The 12,862-nt window shown below is 36.9% G+C and overlaps 1 pseudogene; it reads left to right on the forward strand.

Annotated features, from left to right (window-relative positions):
* Positions 1-12,414: 12,414 nt before the first annotated feature.
* Positions 12,415-12,862, forward strand: part of LOC101981314 — a 902-nt pseudogene continuing 454 nt past the window's right edge.

Here is a 12,862-nt window from a genome sequence, read left to right on the forward strand (position 1 = left end):
ATCAGAATTAATGGGCATCATACATCAAATGGATTTAACGGACATTAATAGAATATTTCACCTAAACACCAAAGAATATACATTCTACATAGCACCTCATAGAAACCTCTCTTCATTTTAAAGAGTTCACACATTCTGGGACACAGAACACATCTTTAAACATTCAAAAATATTGAAATAACTCCTGCACCTTATCTGAACACAGTAAAATAAAACTTAAAATGCACTGCAAATAAATCTCTAGCAAATATAGAAACTCATGGAGATGAAGAAACTCATAAATTAATACTGGATGGGTCGAATAAATCAAGATATAGATAATAAATTCTGTAACTAAGTGAAAATAAAGACACAATACAACAAAACCTCTAGGGTACATTGAAAGCAGTCCTATGAGGGAAATTTATAGCTCCAAGTGCTTACATTAAAAGATCAGGAAGAGTACAAATAAATGACTTAATAATATAACTCAAAAATTTGGAAAAACAAGAACAAATCAAATAAGAAATAACTCAAGGGCAAAAATAATAAAAATGGAAGCAAATAATAATGAAATATAAACAAAGAAAACAATACAGAGAATCAATAAATCTAAGATCTGGTTGTTTGAGAATATGAGCAAGATTGACAGATCCTCTGCCCAACTAACCAAAGAAAGAAAGAAATGACCCATACTAACAGAATCAGAAATGAACAGGGAAACATTATAAGAGACATTAAAGAAATCCAGAATATCATAGTTACTTTTAAAATCTGCAATTCATTTATTTGTAAACCCTAAAAGATATGGACAAATTTCTAGATTCAGCCAAAGCAAGAAAATTATACCAAGAAGATGTCAAAAAACTAAACCAATGGAGGACAAATTAAGGGATTTAAATGCTAATATAAAGCCTTCCAGCCTGAAAACATCCAGGGCTACATCAATTCAGAGCATAATTCTTCCAGACATTCAATGGAGCTTTACAGCAGGTCCTTCTTAAACTATTCAATTAGAATGAAAGAATCACACCCAATCTCCTTCTTTGAAGCCATTGTTGATCTATTATCAAAACCATGTAAAGACACAGCAAAGAGCAAACCACAGGCCAATATTCCCAATGAACATAGATTTGCAACTGCTCAATAAAACAGATAGTACAGATATACATCAAAAAGATCATCCACCATAACGAAGATGGCTTTATTCCTGAAATGCAAGGATGGTTGAACATATGCAAGTCAACAAATATAATAAACAACATAATTTCACTTAAAGACAAAAAACATGCCATCATCTCAACAAATGCAAAAAAATAGCTTTGGCAAAATCCAACATGCCTTCATGATGAAAGTACTAGAGAGTGTAGTACTAAAGGGAACATGCCTTAACACAATAAAAGGTATATATAAGAAAATCACAGTCAATATAATCCTACATGAAGAAAATCTTCAAGAAACTGCATTGAAGACAGGTACAAGACAGGGATATCCACTATCTCAACTACTTTTGAGTACTGTGATTGAAATACAGACAGAGACACAAATAGAGAAAGAAGTCAGACTATCCCTATTTGCAGGTGACACGATACAATACATTAAAAATCCCAAAAGGTCTATGAGGGAGGGGGACTTGATTGGGGGAGGGGGAGGGATATGGGAGGCGGTGGAGGGGAGGAGGCAGAAATCTTTAATAAATAAATAAATAAATTTAAAAAAACATTTAAAAACAATTTTAAAAATCAGTGGTATGGAAGACTACAGAGTCAACTTACATAAATAAATAGCTATTCTATACACCAACAACCTTCCAAAAAAGAGGTCATGGGCATACTTTCATTGATGACAGCCTCAAAGAAAATAAAATACCTAGGAACAAACTTAATCTAGGAAGTGGAGGATCTTTGCATTAGAAACTTTAAACCTCTGAAGAAAGAGTTAGAAAGATACTAGAATATGAAAAGAGATTCCATGCTCATGAGTTGGTAGAATTAGTATTTGTATATGATCATATTACTGAAAGCAAATTTCAGATTCAATGCAATCCCAATCAAACTTCCCATCTCATTCTTCTTGGATGTATAAAAAACTACCCTAAAACCCATCTGGAACCACAAAAGATTCTGAATATCCAAGAAAAGCCCTCAACAACTACAACAAAAATAACACTGGAGGGATTACCATTACAGATTGTAAGATATTACAAAGTCATAGTAATAAAACACAGTCATGTGGACTAATGGAACAAAATCAAAGATCCAGTAATAAATACACATAATTTCAGCCACTGAATATTTGACAAAGATGCCAAAAACATACACTGGAAAAAAAGAACAAAGGGTGCTGAAGAAAAAAAAACTGGATATTTATATGCAGAGAAATGGAATTCGACCTGTATTTATCACTTTGCATAAAAACTAATTCCAAATGGATCAAAGACCTAAACACAAATTCTGAAACACCAAAATCACTAGAAGAAAACAAAGTTAGTGCTATATATGATATAGGTGTAAGAAAGAACTGTAGTGGGGAGCTGCGGGTTGCATTCCTGCCACTGCAGCTCCAGCCACCGGCTAGCTTTACCCGAAATAACAACACACAAACTGTATTCTTTTAAACACTGTTTGGCCCATTATATCTAGCCTCTTCTCTGCTAACTCTCGCACCTGGACTAGCCCATTTCTAATAATGTATGTAGCACCCCAAGGTGCGCTTACTGGGAAGATTCTAGCCTACGTCCATCTTGGGTCGGAGCTGAATCGCGTCTGCCCGGGAGAGGGGAGCATGGCCTCTGTCTGAGGCGTCTTACCTCACTTCCTCCCAGCATTCTGTTCTGTTTACTCCTCCCACCTATGTTTTAACCTATGAGGCCAAGCAGTTTCTTTATTACTTAACCAATGACCTTCCTCCATCAAAGAACTTCATGAGAATAGCGTTCCATTTGCCTGAGAATCAAGGTCAACAATTGACAAATAGGACTTCTAAAAAACTTTTGTACAGCTAAAGAAATTATCAATTTGATGAAGAGGAAGCCCGCAGAATGAGAAAGATAACTTGTGAGCTATAAATTTGACAAAAGAGTAATATCCAAATATGTAAAAAGGAAAAAAAACAGTCAATAAAACAGATGATCCATATAAAAAATGGGCCACAGATATGAAAGGTGATTTCTCAAGAGAAATAAAATGGCTAAGAAATATCTCAAAAGTGTTCATTGTATTTGGCTGTTAGAGAAATGAAAATTAAAACAACTTTGAGATTACATCTTAAGCCAGTCAGAATAAGAAAGACAAACAAAACAACCAAGAACAAATACTCTAAAAAGTGAGGGGAAAAGGAAACCTTATTCACTGTTGGTGGGACTGCAAACTGGTAAAGTCACAATGGAAAGCAGTGAGGAACACTCTCAAAAAGCTAAAAATAAATCTCCTCTTCCACCTATACCACTTCTTGGCATACGCCAAATGGACTCAACACCACTCCACAGACATTTTCTCAGTCATGTTCATTGCTGTTCTTTTCACAAAAGCTAGGGAATGGAGACAAACTAAATGGCCTTCAACCAATGAATGGATAATGAAAACATTGTACATCTATATAACAGTATACTATGAAGCTACAGAGAAAAATGAAATCCAGAAGGTTGCACATAAATGGATGAAACTAGAACAGACCATACCCAGTGAAATAACCCAGACCCTGAAACACAAACATTGTGTGTTCTCATTCATGTTAGGCTCCTAATCTCAGGTTGTCTGATGTGAGGTACATGTCCTGGAATGACTGTAGGTTCCAGGTAAGTAAAAAAGGGATCATTGTTAGGGTGGGGAGTAATGGAAAAACAATAGAGAAGAGAATATCAGGGTATAAATGATCTGATCATAAAAATAGAAAAATGCAGAAATTCTATTTAAGGAGATGAGAGAAATACAAAGAGAAGGAGAAAGAAAGATAAAATAGTACTAAGGAAGTTTAAAAAAATCTTAGTAATTATATTAACATTCTTCCTTTAAAATATATAATATAAATAAACTGTATATACACATATGGTTTAAATTAGATTCTTTCATCTGGACTGTCAATGCACCCTCCAAGAGCCAAAGATGATCTAACAAAAACCCCAATATCAGTCATGAAAAGCCCTATTTTTCAAACTTATCCAATAGTCTCCCAAAACATAAAAGGAAATTGCTATTATTCTTACTTCCTCTACACAGGTAGAAGGTAAGCCTCTATCACAGAAGACACCATAAACTTCAGACACAGAGCCCAGAGGGCCCTGAGGTGAAACTGACCTGAAGACCTCCTCCATTAGAACTAGTTTTCATGGTACTAAAAGGTGCCTTGTAAGCTTCCAAAGAAAGACAGGAAGCAAACAACAGTCTTACCAAGCTATAATGTCAAAGAACCATCAAAAAGATCAGTGTGGCATGAGAACCACAAGGGTGCAGCAGTGGTTAGCATATCCTGGTGACAACAATCAGCTTTCTAATTGGGCTTAAAACCTGGCCATTAAGAAGGAAAACATTCCTGGTACTGGAAATTTAACCAGCTACCCAGGGCTAGTAGAGCCATGGATTTTGGAGAAAAACCTATAACGGCCACTTTACAAAACCACCCAAACTTCCAACCAAACTCTAAGTATTTATTCTTATACCCACAAATAAACATAGTTCTCATCCTTCATCAAGGAGACCTTTCTTCACAACAGACAGAGACTATAGAGAACCACAGTCACACAAAATACAGAGCTGTGGAGCTCAGTCCCAACTGATATATCTACAAAGCCACTCCTGTACCCAAGCATAGGGATCATCGCCTTAGGGTGCTAAGAGATTTTGTCTCCTATTAATGCCAGAAGCTACCTTGCCTCCACCCTACAGAAAAAAAACTACAAGCAATGAAGGAATGCTGAGAGCAAGATAAATAGTCTTTTCCAGGGAAAAATATACCAATTGGTTATCCAATACCAAATATTCAGCCCTTAAAACATACATACAAGTAATATTATGCAGACTGAGCAGGTTATATTTAGCAATATATATGTATATACATATAAATATATGCCTGCAATTAATGAAAAGGAAGAGTCCCTGAATTGAAATAGAACAGGAGAAGTATATAAGAGTGTATGGGGAAAAAAGAGTGTATGGAGGGAGGAATGGGGAAGAGGAAATGATGCAACAATAATTCCCAAAATTAAAAGATGTAATTAAATAAAAAGAGAAGCTTCTCTGATCAAGGTTGAGAGCAGCCCAAGTATATGACTATAAATTTAAATATTTAGAAATTAATTTGACAGCATGACTATGTGCTAAAATAATAACAGCATGTTTAATCCCGGGCCTATAATCTCCCTACTCATGGGATCTTGATCTAAATTACAGTACCAGGCATGAAATTCCCTCCTGTGAGGTTGGCCTCATATCAAATCAGAAAGTAGTTAGTTAACCTATAACAGTCATGTCACTATTGCATCAGTGGGCACATTTTCCCTGCAAGATTGGTATTGCTGCATTCAGAATCTAGCACTGGATAAGATGATTGAAATAATGGAGACTTCTCCCTCAGCTTCCTGCATAACACCTTCCAACACTATGAAAGCTAGTCAGTAGGGAGAAAGTTTTCCAGTCCATTTGACATGGATTTTTCCATGTCCTTAGCCAAATTATTCAGCAAAAGTCACACCATGTAGTTATGGAGGATAACTAATGCCAGTGTGCTCCTTCTAAACCCACTGAATTCTAGTAAGAATCATTTCTCTAGATAGAAACTGTTTTAGGGTGGGCATGTAAGGTAGTCTAACCAATGAAATGAGAGAGGAAGTATGCTATTCTAGCACTAGTTGGTTCATTCTTACTAAAATGTATACTGACTAGAATTCCTAAAAGTAATGTGTAATTTCAAAGAAAGTAAAAATTATGCAAGCGATGTACAAAGTAAGTCTGTTTTTTCCTGCTTTGTTGATTGTATGGTAAGCCCAGCCCAATGGGGGGGGGCGTGTTCACCTCAGGCTAATGTTTACTTATAAATCTGGTGGGCCCCGCAGGTCCTTTGTATTTTCCTGCCCATCACTGGATCCCTGGTGTTAGATAGGTATTGAGAATTATATGTTTGTCATATTTATTTTTAGGTTAATCAAGTTTTTTAGATACATAGAGATTATATTTAGTATAGATAGTATAATCTGCAGCCTCTTCGAAGAGCTGTAGAAAATGGCCTTTTATCTAACCTAAAATTCTGTGCCAAAGAGGCACAATCACTCCTGGCAACACCACTCTACTCCTGAGAGAATGTTGAGCACCAAAGACACTCTACTGGGAGCTTTTCTTCTTGGCAGAACTGGCCTTTGGGTTAAGAAAAGCCCATACCTCAACTACTGACAAAGATACAAAATATCCATAAGTGGATAAAACAGGATTGTCTTATCTTGCCAAGACAGGGTAAAATAGTTCTAAGAAAGTTCCTTGCCTTTAATGTTAGGCCTTAGCCAAAGTTGGTTGACTCAACATTACAAACGAGACTTTGGGTGATTGCCCAGGTAGTCAGTTGTCTCTGTCATTTGTTGCACATTTTGGATATCGCTCCTTTGTTAAGTAATATTAATTCCCTTTTCAGATCTTTGACGGAGTTAAAGATTAGATAATTATAGTTACTCTCTACATTATTTAGACACCTTGAGATAGAATGTTTAGCAAAACTTTTGTTACATGTTTCTTGCTCAATATTGTTTGTTATATTTATTATTTGTTACTATTATATAGAGTTGTATTTGGTTTAGTTCTGTCTTATTTAGACAAAAGGGGGAGATGTAGGGTAAGCCCAGCCCAACGGGGGGGGGGGGGGGGAGTGTTCGCCTCGGGCTAATGTTTACTATAAATCTGGTGGGCGTTAACCTCGCCGGTCCTTTTTGTATTTTCCTGCCCATCGCTGGATCCCTGGTGTTGTAAGATATCCCTTCATTAAAATTTGCTGTTTCGTATTAAGCTAGCCTGGTTATTACGCCGGTTACATTTGATAAATGAAGAAGTTTGGAATATTAATAGATTTATCAAGAGGATAAGGAATATTCTCTTCCTAAAAAAATCAGGCAATTTAAGAATCAAAATAAAAAGGGAAACTAGGAATATGGCTCTGTGGGTAAAGCCCTTGTTACAAAACTATGGAGGCCTATGTGGGAACCCACACCAGGTATGAGGAGGCATGTATATAATTCCTATACTCCTACTTTGAGATGAGAGGCAGACAGGAACACAAGTCATCAAGCCCGGTGGCACAGGAAGTGAACAACAATGTGTCCCCATTTTAACTGGGACTGAAAGCAAGGAGTTCTCCATCCTCCACATGACATTATACACAAACACTCATACACCCATTATACACACAAGAAAAGAACAAGAACTGTATAGTATTTTGAATATGTGAAATAAAATGACTTCAAAACAATATATTTTAAGAGAAAGTAAAAAGTTGTAATTATTACGAAGAAACTTGGTCTGAAAATCAGTAATTAAAATGTAAGAGCTATAACACTTATCGATATACACAAAACTCTGGGCTCCATCACTAGGAAGACAAAAATATAACTATAATTATGTAAGTATAGCTGAAGAGATAACCATTATATTGTCTTTCTAGTAGAAAAAAATACTTCAGAATAATAAAAAAAAGTTCTAGTAGATTTCTCCTATTCCTGCATGAATTTCACCAAATAAATCATTTGAAAAATGCTAATGAAATAATTGATTCAAGCAACTATCTTCAGTAGAACCTAATAAGATTAGGCCTATTAACATTCCAACATGCAGGGAGGCGGAGAGGGCCATGAGCCCCTCACCTGAAATTCAGCCACCAACACTTCCTGCCTGATTCCTGCTGCACATAACCCTACCTCACATACTTCTAATGGTCAATGTGCTAGAGTATATCGGAGGTGGACTAGTGTTGGGATTCACCCCAGTGATGCAGCTGCCATGCCTCTCCTACACTGGGGTGCAACTTTTTCAGTAATGTGGCTGTTTAGTAATCCCCCAATGCTCCTGCTAGAAACAAAAAAGAAGTCCTCACTGTTTCACCAACATAGACTTGGACAGAATCATTTCTTTGGTCTGTCAGTGACCTATCTGGAGGGATTACTTTGTGTCTCCCCAGGAAAAGTTATACGCAGGTACCCTTTACTGAAATTGAAAATACTAAGTGAAGATTGAATTTAGACACTTAAATCAAAAGTTCTCTCTGACATATTAAATTACAGAATCCCATTATATCACCAGGAGGCAATCCTAATAGGCAGTTGAGCTTGTGGGCCTGGATTTCTAAGGGTAAGGTCATATCTAGACATATATTTTGAAAACCACCAAAGCCAAAATTTATGTTATTGAAAAGAGTAGATATCCATAAGTACTTGAATAAAATGTAAACAAAAAATTTGCATTTAAGCCGGGCAGTGGTGGCACACGCCTTTAATCCCAGCACTTGGGAGGCAGAGGCAGGCGGATCTCTGTGAGTTCGAGACCAGCCTGGTCTACAAGAGCTAGTTCCAGGACAGGCTCCAAAACCACAGAGAAACCCTGTCTCGAAAAAAAAATTGCATTTATAGCCCTACACAGATTTTTAGGTGGAGATAATGGTATTCATAGTTTTGATAACTTTATTGTTAATTATATAATGGAGTCTCAAGTAAACAAATGCCATTTGTCTTCCTTCAAACTACTCAGGACAGAACTAAGGAAAGAAGAAAGACACCTGCAGAAAATTTACCAACAAATTTCAAGGGGGCCACAGAGAAGAAGCAAAAACTGAACTGTGACCCGCGATAAATACCCTGTCATAGTTTTATAACTTCAGTATCATTTTACAAAATAGTTTTCAATCAGTTTATGGTTTTGAAGTACCTTTAGTTCAATAATTCTCCATATTTGCTGCATATTAGCGAATCTTCTGGGGAACTTTTGAAACTACTCAAACCAATACCCAGAGATGCTGATTTAGTTTGTCTTGACTAGGGACACCTCCCAGTTGGTCCAGAAGTGCAATGAGGTGATAAACCCTGCTTCCCTACAAAATGGCACTCTGGTCAAAAATGTTACTTATGAGGCAGCAACACAAACATTCTTGACTTCTATTAAATACAAAAAAAGCTTTAAAATTTACATTTCTAAAAATTAAATGAATCAGTTTATCTATAACAAGGCACATTTCCCTGGTGTATCTATGTGGTTTGTGTGTGTGTGTGTGTGTGTGTGTGTGTGTGTGTGTGTTTGAATAGGTGTGTACTGGTGTGTGGTGTGTACAGGTATGCATGTGTTTGGAGGTCAGAGGCTGCTACCAAGTACCTTCCTTGGTTGCTTTTGGTTTTATATATTCAGTCATGGTCTCTCAGTTGAACCCAGCACTTAGAGACTCAGCTAACTTAGCTCGTAGCATACTCCAGGGATCTTTCCTTTGGCTCCAAGTCCCGAGATTACAGGTAGACTTCCAGGCATGCCCAGCATTTATACTGGTGCAGGAGATCCAGATTCAGGTACTCAAGCTTGTGCAACAAGCACCTTACTGGCTTAGCTACCCCCAGTCTTATGTTCAGTTTTTAATCATTTAGAAAAATCGTTGAACTTTTTTGTTATGTTGAAAATGAATGATGAGATGCTGAAGGGTGTAGCTCAGTGACAGAGCAAATGGCTAGCATGTGCAAGGTCCTGTCTGATTCTCGACATGGCAAGGAAAAAATGGAAATGATTAGTGGAACTGGAGTTAGCTCACAGAGAACGTGCTTAGTATGTACAAGGTTCTATCCCAGAACCGTATTACGAAAGAAAAACAATTACATTTAATATATATGAGAGTTTCTTTTTTGAGACAGGCCCTAATTATGAAACTGATGACTTTGAACTTCTGATCATTCTGCTTCCACCTCTTGCTTGCTGGGATTACATGCATGTGCATCGTGCTCAGTTGATGAGGCCCTAAGTGGATGCTAAGTGGTTGCTCTACCAACTGAGCTACATCCCCAGCCATTGGAAGTCTATTATTTAAACAGCTAACTAAAATATTGTGACTAACAATAAAAAAGCATAGACGTTAAGTCCAGGCCTGGTGGCTCACACCTGTAATGGTAACACCTGAAGGGCTGAGGCAAGCGAATTCACACACTCAAGGCCAGCCTAAGCTACATAGTGAGTTCCAAGTTAACCTGGGCTACAATATTAATCTAAAGAAGAGATGGGAAATAAGATACAAAAGAGAGGTAACATTAATTTCAAAAGGAAAGGTGGCCTGAATTTTAGAATATTTTTGTACATTCAGTTAATGCCTGTGTGTGCATGTGTGTATGCATGAATGTATGCACACATGTGCATGAATGATGCACATGTGTGCCTGTGCACATGTGGAGCTAAGAAAACAACTTGCGAAAGTCAGTTCTCTCATTCCACCATGTGGGTTTGGAGGATCAAAATTAATTTTTTCAGTCTTTGCAGCAAGCACCTTTGTTCACTGAGCCATCTCACTGATCCCAAATTGTCCAATACTTTTTAACAGATTCTTGTCTTTCTTAACATATAATATACTGATGAATTGTTGATCAATAGCACAAATGTTAGAAAGTGCTTAATGAAACCCACTGTTAGTGTAAACTTAAAAATTTAATAAACAATAATAACACTAGGAATATTACTTTTAATCAATAGTTGAGAATTATACTTACACATCTAGTCATCTTTTTGGATTCAGAAGTGGCAAAAATAGTTCAAAAGTTTATCCTTAAGAATTAGAGAATCAGTTTAAAATATTAGTTTATCAGGGAAATTTAATACATGATAAAAAGTTTCTATTTAAATTAGTGGGGAAAGGGTAGCCCCACATTTTAGTTAGTTAAAGTGCCTCTTTCATAAATTAATGGAAGACTGGCAACTTTTAAATAAATTGCTTGAGGAAAGAGCTAAAAATATGGAAAATATACAGAACAGAATTCTTAATATCATACATGTTCAAATAATAAACTATTAGTGAAATAAAAGTATGAATATAGAAAATGAAATAATGAAGGAAATTTCTATTTGATTGAAGAGTAAACTTATTTTAACATTTATTTTTATTGCATGTGTATACCTGTTATGTGGCACTTTTATCTTGGGGGTGACTGACAAACAGTCTAGCTGGACTTAAGACCCACTCAACAAGAGGGAATTTATATCTGGTACTGTAAACTTATCCAACTACCATTGGCTGAAGAGCTAATAGGCCCAAGAGGAGAACCTTTTATTGCCATTTTCCTAAACCAATATAATTTATGACTGTATTCTAAATATTTATATTTATACCCACACAAAAATAAAGTCTAAATATTTATCTTTATATCCACATGTAAGCAAATGTAGTTTCAGGCCTCATCAGTGATGTCTCTTTTGGAAACATATGAAGCCTATTACAGACATCCATAACTGGTTAAACGACCAGTATGAAGAGAGAAAACGACTTTGGGGTCACCAACTTCAACTGGTGCATCTACAATACAGTCCCTACACACACAGCTCAGGGAAAATTTCAGAAACGGGGGTAGAAAGATTTCAAGATCCAGAGGCCCAGGATGTTTGCATGTTTGCTGCTAAATAGTATCCCTAGATGTTACAGGGAAACAGCATTCATGAATTCGTAACAATATATATATATATATATATATACATACATACATATATGTATATATGTATGTGTGTATATATGTATATATATATATAGTTGCCTGAACGAGATCACCATAAGGACAGCACCAGTTGACATGTCAACACAGGCAGGGGAAATGTAAATTGTCCCATCCCTAGATGAAGGTAATCAATGAAGCAGAGAAAGGGAGAATCAGTTTCCTCCAAGGATGAACTCCCATATAGGTTTTCCAATCCCATGTGCTCAGCTCCTGACACATATACAGAAGAACAAAAGTGGAAGCAATAGTATAACTATAATTATAACTATATATGTATATATATACACACTTTGCATGTATGTTTATATGTGTGCATGCATGTGTAATGTAATGTAATGTATACACATGCAACAAATTATTAAAGAAGAGAGCGTGAATCGAGGTAACAGAAGTGGGAAAAGAATCTCGTACTGACACTTTACTAGAAAAGCATAATTCCTAACTGCATTCTAAAATTCATTCTTCTGTCAACAGGTAAGTGTAGTTTTCAGTCCTCATCAAAGAAGCTGAGTTTTACAACAGATAGAGACCATTACAGAAAGCTGCAACTGGCCAAAATGAAAAGTATGCTCAGTCCAACAGATAAATCTACAAGATAACATCTTCAAAAAAGGCTCAGAAACATTGCAGAAGAAAGGGCAGAAAGACTGTAAGAGCCGGAGGACCAGAAATTCTACTGTAATATTGTGTCTCAAAGAAATATGAGGGAAGCCCCTTTCGCTGCTGTGTCTGCAGCCATGAGTATGCTCAGGCTATGGAAGCGGCTGGCCTCTAGCATCCTCTGGTAAAAAGGAGGTCTAGTTGGACCCCAATGAGACCAATGAAATTACCAATGCCAACACCTGGCATCAGATCTGGAAGCTGATCAAAGATGAGCTGATCTGGGCTCGATGCCAGAAAAAAAAAAATTATCTTGGCAGAAGAAGGGCAGGTTTATGGACATAGAGAAGCAGATGGGTACTGTCAAAGCTCAAATACCCAAGAAGGTGAGCTGGATGAGAAGGATGCGGATCCTGCACAGACTTCTCAGGAAATACCTGAATCCAAAAAGATTGACCGCCATGTGTATCACAGACTGTATCTGAAGGTTTAAAGGAGCCGGGCGGTGGTGGCGCACGCCTTTAATCCCAGCACTTGGGAGGCAGAGGCAGGCGGATCTCTGTGAGTTCGAGACCAGCCTGGTCT

The sequence above is a fragment of the Microtus ochrogaster genome, chromosome X (genome assembly GCF_000317375.1).
Source record: "Microtus ochrogaster isolate Prairie Vole_2 chromosome X, MicOch1.0, whole genome shotgun sequence".
Lineage (NCBI taxonomy): Eukaryota > Metazoa > Chordata > Mammalia > Rodentia > Cricetidae > Microtus > Microtus ochrogaster.